At 39.7% G+C, this 18,800-nt stretch overlaps 1 protein-coding gene across 1 annotated transcript in view; it reads right to left on the minus strand.

Annotated features, from left to right (window-relative positions):
* LOC111955618 (tuftelin) overlaps positions 1-18,155 on the minus strand; it is a 35,624-nt gene extending 17,469 nt beyond the window's left edge. Inside the window, exon 1 of the mRNA XM_023975834.2 lies at positions 17,989-18,155. The gene's annotated coding sequence lies outside the window, so the exon portion shown is untranslated. The remainder of the gene's footprint in view (positions 1-17,988) is intronic.
* Positions 18,156-18,800: the final 645 nt, after the last annotated feature.

An 18,800-nucleotide genomic window follows, 5' to 3' on the forward strand; every position in this document is an offset into this window, starting at 1 on the left:
GGCACTGACAACCACTGATATAGACCCCATTTGCTTTATGTACACTGAACAAAAATATAAAACGCAACATGTAAAGTATTTTATTTTTATATTGTGATAGCTTTTACTTCCATCAATGTCTGCATCATTCCAATCCCACATATATTTTTTTGCTAAATATATYATATATACACACACACACATACAAATACCCACACATATATACAGTATATGTATAAATAAACATTCATGTAAATACACACATATATATACATACATACATACACAAAGTGTTGAAATGAGCTGAAATAAAAGATCACAGAACTTTTTCAAACGCACAAAAAGCTTATTCCCCTAAAATTTTGTGCACAAATGTGTTTACATCCCTGTTTGTAAGCATTTCTCCTTTGCTAAAATAATCCATCCACCTGTTCTCCACRGATTAATCCCGGTTTCAACTKTACCGGGCAGATGGCATCATGTGGGTGAGCGGTTTGCTGATGTCAACATCGTAAACAGATGGCCCCATTGTGGCGGTGGGGTAATGGTATGGGTAGGCATAAGCTAYGGACAACGAACACAATTTGAATGCACAGAGATACCGTGACGAGATCATGAGGCCCATTGTCGTGCCATTCATCTTCCGTCATCACCTCATGTGTCAGCATGATAATGCACGGCCCCATGTTGCAAGGATCTGTACACAATTCCTGGAAGCTGAAAATGTACCAGTTCTTCCATGGCCTGTGTGTACGACCGCGTGTTCCAGTTCCCGCCATTATCCAGCAACTTCGCACAGCCACTGAAGAGAAGTGGGACAACATTCCACAGGCCACAATCAACAGCCTGATCAACTCTATGCGAAGGAGATGTCTCATAATATTTCTAAATCTATACACCTGTCTCCGTCCTGCTTTCCCATGACTGATATACAGTGCATTCGGAAAGTATTCAGACCCATTCCCTTTTTCCAWWTTTTTTTYAACGTTCAAGCCTTAATCTAAAATGGATTAAATAGATACAAATTCTCATCAATCTACACACAATAACCCATAATGACAAAGCGAAAACAGGTTTTTATAAATGTTTGCAAATGTATAAAAAAACTAAACTGAAATACCTTATTTACATAAGTATTCAGACCCTTTGCTATGAGATTAGAAATTGAGCTCAGGTGCATCCTGTTTTCATTGATCATCCTTGAGATGTTTCTACAACTTGATTGGAGTCCACCTGTGGTAGATTCAATTGATTGGACCTTGATTTGGAAAGGCACACACCTGTCTATATAAGATCCCACAGTTGACAGTCCATGTCATAGCCAAAACCAAGCCATGACGTTGAAGGAATTATCCGTAGAGCTCCAAGTCAGGATTGTGTCGAGGCACAGATTTGGGGAAGGGTACCAAAACAATTCTGCAGCATTGAAGATCCCCAAGAACACACTRGCCTCCATCATTCTTAAATGGAAGAAGTTTGGAACCACGAAGACTCATCCTAGAGGTGGCCACCCTGCCAAACTGAGCAATCGGGGGAGAAGAGCCTTGGTCAGGGAGGTGACCAAGAACATGATGGTCACTCTGACAGAGCTCCAGAGTTGCTCTGTGGAGATGGGAGAACCTTCCAGAAGGACAACCATCTCTGCAGCACTCCACCGATCAGGCCTTTATGGTAGATTGGCCAGACGGAAGCCACTCCTCAGTAAAAGGCACATGACAGCCACTCGGAGTTTGCCAAAAGGCACCTAAAGAACTCAGACCATGAGAAAACAGATTCTCTGGTCTGATGAAACCAAGATTGAACTCTTTGGCCTGAATGGAGGAAACCTGGCACCATCCCTACGGTGAAGCATGGTGTTGGAGCAATATGGCTGTATTGTAACAAAATGTGGAAAAAGTCAAGGGGTCYGAATACTTTCTGAATGCACTGTGTGAACAAACGGATTCTAAATCTCCTTGTGATCATGCGTGGACACAGCTCCTAACAGAGTTTTACAAAAGCTCCCTTCCTCCACACATCTGCTCTTTGAACAGACAACAATGCACTTGGCACTGCTAAATGGTTAATCGATAAACCAGGCTCGACTCTTCAAATACCGTAAGTATTTGTATGTGTATAACATTTAGATTCACTCAGTTTTGGAGAAGTAGGTTATGTRGTTTATTCCTAAGAAAACTGGTTATGGATGAATATTGGGTAAATCCATTTGAATTCACTCACTTTTTTGATTTAAAACAAAACTTTTCATATGTTTGCTCACAGAAGAAGCGGTCAGAAAGTGACTTTTTGGACCTGAATGCCAAAACATTCAGGAGGTTGTGATGCTCAAAGTTGACCCATTGTGCATACCCCACCAGACCATGAGACATCAATGTATTCCTCACTGTAAAATATATATGGTGGAGTTTGACATCATTTAAAATCAAAACAATTTTATTATTGCTTACATTTTTTTTAAAATAAAAATAATTTGTAAACCTTTAACGTAAATTATCTTAAACTCAGATTTTTWWAMATTTGCATATGTTKTCGCTTAGACCCCATTTCATCTGAGGCTTGTCTTGTGCCCATTGGTTGAGACACAACATGCTCTTGAATACAGGGTTGGTGTCATTTCAATCATATAAATAGAATTCATAGAAGAATGGATTTATCCCTTCCCTTCAACATTGACATTTTTATTGAATTKAAATTTTAACTTATAATTACTACCACAAAGATGACCGCCGGTACCACCCACTGTCGAATGTCAACTTAAACAGTCATGTATATTCTATTTTCTATATTTCTATGATTTCATTAGGTTTCCTATGGATGATTGACAGTATAATTGAAAACAACAGATATTCCCATTCAAGCCAACATTCTCTGATGTGTGGACCTCCAACCATCTTTGAGGTACCATTTGAAAGTTTATTAGCCCAAACATGACATCCATCCTGTATTCAAGAGCATGTAGTGTCTCATCCAATAGTGGGCACAACACAAAAACCTTAGATGTAAATAGGGTGTAAGCTACAACATATGAGATTGTGAGTTTACGTATTTTTAGATAATTTACAGTTGAAGTCGGAAGTTTACATACACTTAGGTTGGAGTCATTAAAACGCGTTTTTCAACCACTCCACAAATTTCTTGTTAACAAACTATAGTTTAGGCAAGTCGGTTAGGACATCTACTCTGTGCATGACACAAGTCATTTTTCCAACAATTGTTTACAGACTGTGAATTCACTGTATCACAATTCCAGTGGGTCAGAAGTTTACATACACTAAGTTGACTGTGCCTTTAAACAGCTTGGAAAATTCCAGAAAATGATGTCATGGCTTTAAAAGCTTCTGATAGGCTAATTGACATCATTTGAGTCAATTAGAGGTGTACCTGTGGATGTTTTTCAAGGCCTACCTTCAAACTCAGTGCCTCTTTACTTGACATCATGGGAAAATCAAAAGTAATCAGCCAAGATCTCAGAAAAAAATTGTAGACCACCACAAGTCTGGTTCATCCTTGGGAGCAATTTCCAAACGCCTGAAGGTACCACGTTCATCGTGTACAAACAATAGTATGCAAGTATAAACACCATGGGACCACGCAGTCATCATACCGCTCAGGAAGGAGACGTGTTCTGTCTCCTAGAGATGACCGTACTTTGGTGCAAAAAGTGCAAATCAATCCCAGAACAACAGCAAAGGACCTTGTGAAGATGCTGAAGGAAACAGGTACAAAAAGTATCTATATCCACAGTAAACGAGTCCAATATCAAACATAACTTGAAAGGCCGCTCAGCAAGGAAGAAGCCATCATGTTGTGGGTTAGGAATGGGCCAAAATTCATCCAACTTATTGTGGAAGCTTGTGGAAGGCTACCCGAAACGTTTGACCCAAGTTCAACAATTTAAAGGCAATGCTACCAAATACTAATTGAGTGTATGTAAACTTCTGACCCACTGGGAATGTGATGAAAGAAATAAAGCTGAAGTAAATCATTCTCTCTACTATTATTCTGACATTTCACATTCTTAAAATAAAGTGGTGATCTTAACTGACCTAAGACAGGGAATTTGTAACGAGGGATTAAGTGTCAGGAATTGTGAAAAACTGAGTTTAAATGTATTTGGCTAAGGTGTATGTAAACTTCCGTCTTCAACTGTATGTTTAAAGGTAAAAATGACATTTTTTATACAAAACTTTTTCCCAGAAATGACTTAATAGTTTGAAAGCCCTATTTGTAAGCTTTTAAATTATATCAAACTCAACTGTTTATCTTTTCCAGTGCTAAAGACATGGATGTCTCATGGTATGCTGGGCTATGCAAAATGGGTCAACTTTGAGCACCTTGATAATAATACTAATACATTCCTTAAATGTCTATAGTGTTTTTCATAACAGTCTCCAAGCGCTTCAAAAGCAAAATACAAACAAGTAATACATCATCATGAGTAACAATAGTTAGGTCAACCAATAGAGGCCATGCATCCTCCAAAGAGAGGGACAGTTCATGACTTGATTCTAGGAAGGTGGTCAGGGAGATGCTTGATGAAGAGTCTGGTGATGATCATGTAAAGGACTACTCTGGGAACCAGCCTGAGTCCTATAGCTACTGGATTTATCCTTCACAGAGTATGCCACACACTTGGGTGATGCCTCAGCAGCTCTTGGCACCAGAAAGCTCAGCACACACAGTGGTTATCTCTTAAATGTATTGGCATTCATGTCGAAAAAGTCACTTTCTTGGCACTACTACAATGGGCATATATGTATGGAAAGTTTCATTCAAATCAAAAGGGTTGCTGTGAAAAATGGATTGACTCTATTATACGTTTGATATTTGTATCCAGCCAAGCTAAATGTGTCTCGGTTACCCTCATTTCCATTGGCTTCTTTCACACACAAAGAAGGTATTTTTCAATAGGCTTCTTTTACTCACAACAAAGCATTTTCATAAGTGTCTTAGGACAGGTGTGACTCTCCTACCACGTCCAAAGGCACATAGCTTTGGAGTCCGATAAAGTGCCTTAAATAAATGTCTTTATCCTGTCCATCCCTTTTCAGTTGTATTACCATGTAGGATTCATTTTCATGTGACAGTCATCACATTTGTAATGGTAAAATCACGAGACAACAGAGACAGATTTCATTATCAACATCTTTGAGCTCATTATAAAAAATATATACTGTACATACACCCATACACATCCCTAATTGTTTAGCGTGAGTGCAACGGCTGTGATTACAGCACAGTAATCATAATGATAGTGTCAGGCTCTGACAACACCTTCCYAGCATACCACAATCTGTTACCAGTTAGGAGGACATACCAGCAAACAACACACCAACAACAAAACACTGACTGCAACACACACAGCACGAGGAAATATTGCAGTGATACTAAGTACTGTAAAGTCTCGGTCTTAGCGCAAATCAAAGTTACAATAATGTAATTATGGTAAAGAACAGACATGTTTGTTTAAAAAGAGGGAGAGTGGGATCACGCTGAGTCACTCACCCTAAAACACCCTGCCTGTCTATGTAATAATATAGCCTAGTCATATAGCAGGCATTTACAGTTAACACTCATAGGCGTACAGGAATCAAACCCCCAATTTTGATGTTACAAGGACTATGCTCCAATCAAGAGAGCCATTGCACCCCCTCAGTCCTTCTCAAACCACATCCTGCAAATGAGTGTCTCCATAACTGCAGATCCTCTGACTGTAATAGGGGAGCCAGCCAAGCAGTGGCTTGTCTGCACAGGAGCATTCTGCCTTAAGTGGAATAGGCTGGGGCATCATCCATCCATAGAGGGTAGAAGAGGTGATGAATAAGAGTGAAGACAGGAGATGAGTCCATCTGACTCACCATGTGAGCCGTAATAGAAGATCCAGCTGTAATAGGAGATGCCTGATAAGGGTGGAACACTGCATGTGGCGCTGCCCAAGGACAAGGATATTAGCTATCACGATACAGTATGACGACTACTGAGAAACAGCATGTACTACAGTAAAATGTACATAGGAATGTGTCCATTTGCATGCATGTGTGAGGATAGAGTACAGTACATGCATCGACGTAATGTGTATTTGCATAGTTATGTTTGTATCAGGGTGTGCACCATTTTGAGTGTACTGTATTTACAGTATTTGTGTGGTGGTTGAAAAAGAGTCCTAGATTGAAGTTGGCAAGCTAGATTAAGTTGTATAGGGTGTACCTTAATGATTTTCTCCCTCTAATGTCTTGTGTGTAATGGCAGGGCTTGTAAAAAAAAACACTAAACCATCAGTTGTGGTTGTATCAGCCAGCTCCCTGCACTATGAGAGTTTGAGATCACAGGGAGCGACAGCCCCAAGGCTTATCTCAGTCAGAGGCACAAAGACAGATGGAGAGAGAGAGAGAGAGAGCGAGAGAGAGCTAGAGAGAAAGAGAGCGAGAGAGAGTGTATAGCCACACCACCACACCCATTGCTCACATGCCCCTAACACGGAGACACAATGTTCTCTCCCTTCACCACACACACCTTCTCTGGCTCTCGCACAGTCATTGCATGGCAGAGATTTGTTTTAGCGGTCCAAATTCCGCGAGGGGGGGGTTTGTGTGTACGACTTGGCTGTCTGACAGAGTCAACAGGAGTTTGTGCTTGGTTGTCACAGCTTTTACTGTTAATGAAGCACTTTTAGTTTGATTATGGTGATTAACTCACACGTACATGCACATTGCTCACAGGCAAACACGAAAGGCATGTGATACGGAAGAACATCCCATATACATAAACACATGAAATACAAAGTCCCATCCAACCAAGTTTGTTCTGAATCCCTTAGTAATTGTTCAATCTAGCTTCAAGACACACTGAACTTTAGCTTTAAAACATCAACCTCAGGCKTCAAAATATAATAGGCAAGCTTTGTTTTAATAAATATATGTTGGGAAATAGATGAACATGTATCCACTTATACTTGTAAATGTGAGGTCCTTTTTATCTAACTTTATATTTACAGCCTGATAAATGTAACCACCTGTCCTGAGCTGTAAGTTAAAAGGGAGGCGCCTATAAGTCTAGAGGCACAGATGCCTGGGGCCTGTACCACCCACATGAACAAAATACTACAGTCTACTATTGAATACTACAGTATTTACTACATAATTATGTAGTATACTATACTTCACACTGTAGTATCCCTTGATCATGTGTAGTGCTTACTATAGAATGTTGTAGTATACTGTAGAATACTATAGTATTCTCAAGGAGAAAGCCTGCACCTCTATGTCAAAGATAGTAAAACAAAAACATATAGTAAATACTACAGTAATGTCCGCAAAAAACATTGCAATAAATACTACAGTAAATATTACAGTATACTACAATCTGCAAAAACACTTCATTAATTACCATAGTGTATAAGGCAAAGTGCAGTATCTGCAAATTCGGTCAAAGATATTTTATATTTTGTAAGGTCCGGGTGTAATATCTGATTAATGTGGAATTTAGTTTCCTGACACAAGAACAAGCCAGATTTTCAGAATAATTCATGAAGTACCAAAAATGACTCACTTTGAAGTCAGATTTTGAAGTAAAATATTTTATGTAGTTTCTGCACTTTGCCTTTGTAGGGCAGTGCAGTTATTTTACTACAGTATTTATAGTAGTTACCTTTAAATTCTACAGTATACTGCAGTAAATACTAGTATTCACTGTAGTGTTTTTGCAGACTTTACTGTGAATAGTACAATAGTCTACAAAATACTATATATATACACTGAACAAATATATAAAAACGCAAAGATTTTACTGAGTTACAGTTCTTTGCTTACCGCCCCAATAGCTCCACAGACGATGCAATCGCCATCGCACTGCCCTATCTCATCTGGACAAGAGGATACCTATGTAAGAATGCTGTTCATTGATTATAGCTCAGCATTCAACACCATAGTACCCTCCAAGCTCATCATTAAGCTCAAGCCCCTGGGTCTGAACACCGCCCTGTGCAACTGGGTCCTGTACTTCCCGACGGGCCACCCCTAGGTGGTGAAGGTAGGAAACAACACCTCCACTTCGCTTATCCTCAACACTGTGGCCCCACAAGGGTGCTTGCTCAGCCCTCTCCTGTACTCCCTGTTCACCCATGACTGCGAAGCCACGCACGCCTCCAACTCAATCATCAAGTTTGCAGACGACACAACAGTACGCTTGATTACCAACAATGGCGAGACAGCCTATGGGGAGGTGGTGAGAGCTCTGGGAGTGTGGTGCCAGGAAAATAACCTCTCATTCAACGTCAACATAACAAAAGAGATGATCGTGGACTTCAGGAAACAGCAGAGGGAGCACCCCCMTATCCACATCGACGGGACAGTAGTGGAGAAGGTGGAAAGCTTCAAGTTCCTCAGCATACACATCACGGACAAACTAAAAAGATAATCAAGGACAACCACCACCCGAGCCACTGCCTGTTCACCCCACTATCATCCAGAAGGTGAGGTCAGCACAGGTGCATCAAAGCTGGGCCCGAGAGACTGAAAAACAGCTTCTATCTCAAGGCCATCAGACTGTTCAATAGCCATCACTAGAACATCCATATATTTATATATTCTTAATTCCATTCCTTTACTTAGATTTGTGTGAAAATGTTGTGAAATTGTTAGTTATTACTTGTTAGATATTACTGCACTGTCGGAGCAAGAAAGACAAGCATTTCTCTACACCCGTAATAACATCTGCTAAACACGTGTATGTGACCAATAACATTTGATTTGATTACAGTGCACTCGGAAAGTATTCAGACCTGGACGTTTTCCACATTTTGTTACGTTACACCATTATTCTAAAATGGATTACATATTTTTTTTCCCCTCATCAATTGACACACAATATCCCATAATGACAAAGCAAAAAGGTTTAGACTTTTTTGCAAATTTGTAAAAAATTGTGAAGTGAAATATCACATTTACATATTGTATTCGGAAAATATTCAGAACCCTTGACCTTTTCCACATTTTGTTACATTACAGCCTTAGTCTAAAATATATTAAATAAAAATCCTCAAACTTACACACACACGACAAAGCGACAAAGCGAAAACAAATTTTTGCAAATTTATAAAAAATAAAACACAGAAATACCTTATTTACATAAGTATTCAGACCCTTTGCTATGAGACTCGAAATTGAGCTCAGGTGTCCACCTGTGTTAAATTCAATTGATTGGACATGATTTGGAAAGGCACACACCTGTCTATATAAAAGGTCCCACAGTTGACAGTGCATGTCAGAGCAAAAACCAAGCCATGAGGTTGAAGGAAYTGTCCGTAGAGCTCCAAAACAGAAATGTGTCGAGGCACAGGTCTGGGGAAGGGTATCAAAAATGTCTGCAGCATTGAAGGTCCCCAAGAACACAGTGGCCTCCATCATTCTTAAATGGAAGAAGTTTGGGCCCTGCAAAACTGAGCAATCGCGGGAGAAGGGCCTTGGTCAGGGAAGTGGCCAAGAACCCAATGGTCACTCTGACAGAGCTCCAGAGTTCCTCTGTGGAGATGGGACAACATTGCAGAAGAACAACCATCTCTGCAGCACCAATCAGGCCTTTATGATAGAGTGGCCMGGCGGAAGCCATTCCTCAGTAAAAGGCACATGACAGCCCRCTTGGAGTTGGTAGCTGGCCACCCGGCAAGATCAGGCCCCAGTCGTGAACCGAGGTTGCCTGAGCCACAAGCAGAGGTTGTGTAGGCCCCCCTGCTTGCGGGGCCAGCCCCCAGTGGTGGACAGAGGTTGGTAGCTGGCCCACCATGGTGCAGGAAGACTGGAGGGTGAACTTTTTTTTTCATTATGATTTTTTTATGTATTTAATTTGAAGACTGTACATTGGAAATCTCAAGGTAGTTTTTTGTTTGTTTAATACGATACAGTTGAAGTCGGAAGTTTACATACACCTCAGCCAAATACATTTAAACTCAGTTTTTCACAATTCCTGAMATTTAATCCTAGTAACAATTCCCTGTCTTAGGTCAGTTAGGATCACCACTTTATTTTAAGAATGTGAAATGTCAGAATAATAGTAGAGAGAATGATTTATTTCAGCTTTTATTTATTTCACATTCCCAGTGGGTCAGAAGTTTACATAACACTCATAAGTATTTGGTAGCATTGCCTATAAATTGTTTAACTTGGGTCAACCGTTTTGGGTAGCCTTCCACAAGCTTCCACTAGGTTGGGTGAATTTGGCCCATTCCTCCTGACAGAGCTCGTGTAACTGAGTCAGGTGTGTAGGCCTCCTTGCTAGCACATGCTTTTTTAGTTCTGCCAATTTCTATAGGATTGAGGTCAGGGCTTTGTGATGGCCACTCCAATACCTTGACTTTGTTGTCCTTAAGCATTTTGCCACAACTTTGGAAGTATGCTTGGGGTCATTGTCCATTTGGAAGACCATTTGCGACCAAGCTTTAACTTCCTGACTGATGTCTTGAGATGTTGCTTCAATATATCCACATAATTTTCCTGCCTCATGATGCCATTTATTTTGTGAAGTGCACCAGTCCATCCCGCAGCAAAGCACCCCCACAACATGAAGGTGCCACCCCCCGTGCTCACGGTTAGGATGCTGTTTCTTCGGCTTGCAAGCCTCCCCCTTTCCCTCCAACATAACGATGGTCATTATGGCCAAACAGTTCTATTTTTGTTTTCATCAGACCAGAGGACATTTCTCCAAAAAGTATGATCTTTGTCCCCATGAGCAGTTGCAAACCGTAGTCTGGCTTTTTAATGGCGGTTCAGGAGCAGTGGCTTCTTCCTTGCTGAGGCGCCTTTCAGGTTATGTTCGATATAGGACTCGTTTCTGTGGATATAGATACTTTTGTACCGGTTTCCTCCAGCATCTTCACAAGGTCCTTTGCTGTTGTTCTGGAATTGATTTGCACTTTTCGCACCAAAGTACATTAATCTCTAGGAGACAGAACGCGTCTACTTCCTGAGCGGTATGACGGCTGCGTGGTCCCATGGTGTTTATACTTGCATACTATTGTTTGTACAGATGCATAAGTACCTTCAGGCGTTTGGTTATCCTTGGGAGCAATTTCCAGAGTTGTGGAGGTCTACACATTTTTTTCTGGGGTCTTGGCTGATTTTTGATTTTCCCATGATGTCAAGCAAATAGGCACTGAGTTTGAAGGTAGGCCTTGAGATACATCCACAGGTACACCCTCCAATTGACTCAAATGATGTCAATTAGCTTATCAGAAGCTTCTAAAGCCATGACATAATTTTCTAGAATTTTCAAGCTGTTTAAAGGCACAGTCAACTTAGTGTATGTAAACTTCTGACCCACTGGAATTGTGATACAGTGAATTTATAAGTGCAATAATCTGTCTGTTAACAACTGTTGGAAAAATTACCTTGTGTCATGCACCAAGTAGATGTCCTAACAAAAATTTGTGGAGTGGTTGAAAAAACAAGTTTTAATGACTCCAACCTATGTGTATGTAAACCTCCGACTTCAACTGTATATCCTAATTGTAGAGCTCGGGTATACAATGACTTAAAAACTGTTATATAGTGCGTCCCTTGTTCGCCGATGTGAATCGGAATGATTAGCTTTTAACGTAATAAATATGAATAGATGTATTATATGGCTAGGATAAAGGATTATATAATTAAAAACCTGCCTAGGTTCTCTATTGGAATAGGCCTGTATGATTATAAAATAATTGGTATTACCCTTTTACATTTTAAAAACAATTAATCTCAACATAAAAAATGTAAGGAATGATTATYCTTCTGATACACACAGGCAAATGGATGGATGGATTAGGTATTGTCAACCGGGTTGTTGTCTCTAGTGTGTGTGTGGGCTGGTTAACACTGGGATAAAGTGATTAAAGTTAACGATAATTGGCATATGGAAGCACTTCTCTAAGCGAGAGAAAGGTATATTATATATTTCTATATAAGCTAGTTATGCTACCTTKTATATTCTTGATCCTTATGATATAGGCCTAGCTGTAAAACAGCCAAGGTGATAGGGCAAYGACCCTGGAATAAAAAACATAATGTGTAGGGTGGAGAGAGGGTTGGTTTTACAGRTTTACTCGCTCTGGATTGTCAGTACTGCATGTGTTCTTGGCTGTCGTGGTGTGGCTGTGTCGGAATCGATTGTGAGTTGAACTTGAGTTTCCCTTCACATAAGGGAGTGCCCAGGGTTGACTTGCGGTCGGCTCTGGCACAGCCATCAGCTTCGGTATCCTCATAGATAATTATGTTATCATGGGACTGCCCAAATTTCCCTCTAGCCAACACCAATTGGCGGCCAAGGGTTTGCCTTAGGACGCAAAGGTGCATCATGAGTCAGGGAGATGGTCTGATTGTCTTAGTAACAACAGACCTAGATATGGGGGAGATTTTAGTGTGTGGAATATTAGGACAATTGGAGGTTTACAAAGTTGCAGCTACAGTATGCTTAAAAACGTCTTGTGAATAGGGGGGCGCTGTTTTCACTTGGGAAGAAATCGTGCCCAAATTAAACGGCCTCGTACTCTGTTCTAGATCATACAATATGCATATTATTATTACTATTGGATAGAAAACACTCAGAAGTTCCTAAAACTGTTTGAATTATATCTGTGAGTAAAACAGAACTCATTTGGCAGCAAACTTCCATATAGGAAGTGAAAAATCTGAAAACGAGGCTCTGTTTCAGGGCCTGCCTATTCAACTGGCTTTTATTTATCGATATGTATGCACTTCATACGCCTTCCCCTAGATGTCAACAGGCAGTAGAAGGTTGAATGGGGTGTCTAGCCTAATGTGAGGCCGAATAAGAGCTTTTGGAGTGACAGGTCCGGTATTTTGTTTGTTTTCGACGGCGCGCGGGGGACCTCAACATTGTCTTCTGAAAAGCGTTCGGTATACACGACGAATTGCTCCGGCTCTGATTTGATTTGATACATATGAGAAAAACATCATAAAGTAGGATTTTTCAACCGAGTTTGATCAGTTTATTCAACGTTTATTGGGACTTTTGGAATTTTCCGTTCTTTGCGCCAAGAGATGATGGGCATGTTCGCGCCACAATGCTAGCCAAGGTTGCTAATTCGACAGAAGAAATGGACATTCTAAAACCAAACAACGATTTATTCTGGAAATAGGACTCCTTGCACAACATTCTGATGGAAGCTCAGCAAAAGTAAGACAATTTATGATGTTATTTCGTATTTCTGTGTAATATGTTGACTCCAACTCGGCGGAGAATAGGTGAGCGCYGTCTCACAATAATGCATTTTGTATGTTGTAGTAAAGTTATTTTTAAAAATCTAACACAGCGGTTGCATTAAGAACCAGTGTATCTTTCATTTGCTGTACAACATGTACAGTAAAGTTTAGTAAAGTTTATGATGAGTTCTTTGATTAGATTAGGTGACTGTCCAAAATATCTCCGGAGATTTTGGTGAATTGTTGCTACGTATTCACAATGTATAACCACGATTTGCAGCTCTAAATATGCACATTTTCGAACAAAACATAAATGTATTGTATAACATGATGTTATAAGACTGTCATCTGATGAAGTTGTTCAAGGTTAGTGATTAATTTTATCTCTATTTTGTCGGTTTTGTGAAAGCTATTTTGGCGGGGAGTAAATGGCATTGTGTGTTTGGCTATTGTAGTGAGCTAATATAAATACATATTGTGTTTTCGCTGTAAAACATTTTAAAAATCAGAAATGATGGCTGGATTCACAAGATGTTTATCTTTCATTTGCTGTATTGGACTTGTGATTTCATGAAAACTATATTATATGATATCCCTGTCCCGTTAGGCTAGGCTATGCTAGTCAGCTTTTTTGATGAGGATGCTCCCGGATCCGGGATGGGTATTAAGTAAAGGTTTTAACAGTGGAAATTATTATGGTACAGCAATATTGACACTTAATCGTCATTGTGCTTTTTCCAGCTTACAATTGACTCATTCATCTCTGTAACCATACCCCAAATTGTTGCTGTAAATGAGAATGTGTTCTCAGTCAATTTACCTGGTAAAATAATGGTTAAATAAAAGATACATTTTTACATGGCTAAAAGAGAAAGAATATAATATCTATTGTTTACAGGAAAATCATTCAACAAATATAGATGAGTTTGGGTGGAAAAAGACTGGGAGGGAGAAATATATTTTTGTCATGGTCAAAAACTCAAAAGGGGTGATTATTCAAAATAATATAAATTTTTATCCGATTGTGCAAACTGATCCGCAAGGAAGATGGATTGTTTTAAATTTGCTATTGGTTCAAAAACAGATCTGGCTAATTAATCTATATGGGCCAAATAATGATCCACACTTTTTCAAAAATATATATATAATAATCTATTGAGCTAGTTAACTCTTACAGAATTTCCACGTGGACGGGGATATTGGAAATGTAATCAAAGCCTATTGGATGACAATTTGTTATTAACAAAATAATTCAGAATTAACTTTTTTTTGTACAACATAGGTACAGCAGATCCCCTTACTGTATGGGACACTTTCAATACAATACTCATGAAAACAAAAGCAGTTTAGGTCAAAAGAGAGACTAATAAAGGAAATAGAGGAAGTAACAGCGCAAGTAGATGGTAATGGAAACTGTACTATAGAGGCACAAAATAGGTTAGAGGAATAACAAAAAGAAATGGAGGTACTTATTCAAGAATGATCAAGTGTAATGTATTACAAAAATAAAGCGAATTGGATGGAAAATGGGGGGAGGGGGAAATGGGGTGCATTATCTTTTTTTATCTTTTTCTTCCTACAATAATTTCACATTTCCACAAACTTCAAAGTGTTTCCTTTAAAATGGTATCAAGAATATGCATATCCTGGCTTCAGGTCCTTAGATTACAGGCAGTTCTTCTGTGGTAATTTCAGTACTTCAGCATGACGTTTCCTACAGGTTTCCTCATGTTTCTATTTAGAGTCATGTTCTCAAATKTTTCCAAGAACGTTATTAAGAAAACTTTCCATGGAAACCACAAGAAAACTTTAGTAATGTTCATAGACCGTTCCAGTAATGTATATCCCGGTTTCAGCATCAACAAACTATCCTGTTATGTGTGTTCAGGTGTGTTGGCCTCACTCCCTAATTGGCCACAGCTGAAATTAGTGCTTGTTTCCTTTGAAATGGGGTCTGTTTGAATCATAGAAAATGATAGAGGCCTCTAGTGGCCCAAAGGACATTTTAGCATGGGCAACGCCATTGAGGGCTTCGACCATTTAAATATAGTCAACTGGGTGGGACTTCCAACTTCTTTGGCTGATCCCTCCTGGTGACCCTGTTGTTGTCAACCGGGTCATCAGGAGGGATCAGCCAATCGTGAAGAAAATTGACTGCTTCAAAATGGAGATAGACTCAATGGCGCTGCCCATGCTGTTACAGACGCTATAAATGGCACAGATAAAGATTAGTCCTCTATCTAATCTCTATGGTTTGAATAAACTAAAATGAGCAGTTTTCTTATGAGTTTAAAAAACATGGCATACTTGCTCCATCCTGGTGGCATAGTGGACTAGTTCCATGGACAGACAACAGAATATCATAGGTTTGAATCTCACTGATGCAGTGTCACAATCCCCAAAACAATGTGTTTGTATGATTAATGCCTAAGCAAAGGAATTTCCATGTCTGCTTGGAGTTCAAAACAGTTAACCTAAGCTAGCAGTATTATTAAAAGTCTTGCTGAAACATGATGTTCACTTCCATTCTCAGAACATTTWAAAAAAAGTTATCGGTGAGGAAACTTACGGCTTCATTCACAGAACCAATGGGAAACYAAAAACATATGTTCCCACAACTTCCAAGGAACCAAATGTGTTAGCTGGKCTCTTAAGTTAGTAGCAAATTACTCACTCTTCATATTGGGCTTTTAAAAGCAATGGAAGATTTACATGTACGCAGGAGTTATACACACTCATCTCAAGTCAGAAAAACCATGCTGTTCATAAGTGTGACGCTCCATTCTTTAGCCAAAACAACTAAATGGTTTACAACAGCACAAGAATATAATTTTTATTTTATTTAACTAGGCAAGTCAGTTAAGAACAAATTCGTATTTACAACGACGGCCTACACCGGCCAAACCTGGACGATGCTGGGCCAATTGTGCGCTGCCCTATGGGACTCCCAATCACGGCCGGTTGTGATACAGCCTGGATTCTAACCAGTGTGTCTGTAGTGATGCCTCTAGCCTTCAACCGYTGCGCCACTTGGGAGCCCCAATAYTGAATCACATCCTAGGTAAGCCATGAAAATGATCTGGAACTCCCTTTTGTGATTCTATCAAGTCCAAAAGCACAGGCACAATACATACATTAACAATTTATTGCTATTTAAGGGATACACAAAATTATTTTACAAATATCTTCTAAAGTACACATGCCGTATCTTAATTTGACCCAGTTTTTCACAGCAGGAAATGGGAATTATTATGTGGATTATAATTCATGGATGTTTTTTGTAGGGGTGGATACATTTTTCGTTAGGGCAAATGATGTCTGAAATTTAAAGTGGAAATTACAAACCATAGAAGTCTTTTTAAACCTGGAATACACTACAAGTTTGCATTTCCTGCAACAAGGATCAAATTAATATACAGCATCTGTAATATCTGAACATTTTGCTTAGTTAATACTACTTTGCTACTGGGTCGTTCCATACTTGCGGGTAGTAGGGGTGCTGAGGRTGCAGCACCCCCTGAAAAAGTAGTGCACTAGGCCTTTACTAGTCCTGTATTAGCAGACCGATATAGCTGTCTTTAGCCCGGGCAAAACTCCCCCACYCCCAAACGTAAGTGTAGGTGAATGGATGATCTCCGCATGTGTGGTTCCCACCGTGAAGCATGGAGGCGGCAGTGTGATGGTGCTTTGCTGGTGACACCGTCTGATTTATTTAGAATTCAGGGCACACTTAACCAGCATGGCTACCATAGCATTTTGCAGCAATACGCCATCCCATCTGGTTTGCCCTTAATGGGACTATCATTTGTTTTTCAACAGGACAATTACCCAAAACACACCTTCAGGCTGTGTAAGGGCTTTTTTTTACCAAGGAGGAGAGTGATGAGTGCTGCATCAGATGACCTGGCCTCCACAATCACCCGACCTCAACCCTACAGATGGTTTGGAATGAGTTGGACCGCAGGTATGAGGAAAATCAGCCAACAAGTGCTCAGCATATGTGGGAACCCCTACAAGAATGTTGGAAAAGCATTCCTCATGAAGTTGGTTGAGAGAATGCCAAGTATGTGCAAAGCTGTCAACAAGGCAAAGGGTGGCTACTTTGAAGAATCTCAARTACAAAATATATATTGGTATGTTTAACACTTTTGGTTACTACATGATTCCATATGTGTTATTTCATAGTTTTGATGCCTTCACTATTATTCTACAATCTAGAAAATAAAGAAAAACCCTTAAATGAGTAGGTGTGTCAAAACCTTTGACTGGTACTAATATATATAATCTCTCTCTCCTGACAATGGATACAATAAATTATACTTGGGGAAATTCAACAGAGCCACATTGACTAATCCCATCTATACAAATTCTGGTTATGGAAACAAAATGAACTCATCATCATACACTATATATTCAACCATCCCAAAATGTTAGCATTGCTGCTTACATTAGAGGAACTTCTTATAATGACAACTCAGCATTAAAAATATGCTCTCAGTCACAGGTTAACACGATTACTGATATATGAAGTCAATATCAAAAACCATTGTCTCCTTGTCTAAGAGCAATCAAACGTTTACATACAAACACACCTGAGAATAACCAATTTAAAATCTCTCACCACTACTACAATAATAAAGTACCTTTACATCTAAATCACAGGTTAACACTATTACTGTAATACAAACAGAAAGCAAACAACGCTTTATATAGAAACACACCAGAGCTCTACTTTAAACTGTGTCAGCACACTAGTCTAGAGTAGCTTCACCTCTACCTGTCTCACAAGCCCACATGCCACCCATTTTCAATGTACCTGTATCAGATTAGTTGTCCGTGGGCCTTCCTGACGGTGATCTGACTGTTGCGACTGTGTGTCTGTCGGTGTGTGTGAGACTCAGTATGGGAACCTACTGTAGCATGGGAACCTACTGTCTTGCCTTACATGGCAGGGTGAGGCTCAGTCACCAGCCCAGCCCTGTTCCACCAGACTATGCAGCTCCCACCTACAACCCAGACAGGACTAGCTCCCCCTACAGGGAGAAGAATGACGGTGCACTGGTGAACACAGYAGATGGGAGAAGAAATAGCCAGCCTCTTAAGGATCGGTGTCCCACCCTCAGGACGGTTGAGCTAACGTGCACTTACGTGATTAGCATGAAGTAACAACAACATTTCCCAGGACATATACATCTTATTTGGGCAGAAAGCTTACATTTCTAACTGMACTGTCCAATTTACAGTAGCTATTACAGTGAAAACATACCAYGCTATTGTTTGAGGGGAGTGCACATATATGTACTTGAAAATGTATATATTGACTAATTAGGCACATTTGGGAAGACTTGATACATTTTGAACAGANGCTATTGTTTGAGGGGAGTGCACATATATGTACTTGAAAATGTATATATTGACTAATTAGGCACATTTGGGAAGACTTGATACATTTTGAACAGAAATACAATGGTTCTTTTTTTCAAAATTGAAAAAAGGGTCCTATCCTTAACTATTAGTGGTTATAGACCGGCCATATTCAGATAGGCCTGGTAAAGATAAAGGTCAGGGTTGGAAGGCCACTGTAAAGGCAAGGCTTTTCTTTTTTATTTTACTGTCACGTTGTCAGCG

This window comes from Salvelinus sp. IW2-2015, linkage group LG31, assembly GCF_002910315.2.
Source record: "Salvelinus sp. IW2-2015 linkage group LG31, ASM291031v2, whole genome shotgun sequence".
Lineage (NCBI taxonomy): Eukaryota > Metazoa > Chordata > Actinopteri > Salmoniformes > Salmonidae > Salvelinus > Salvelinus sp. IW2-2015.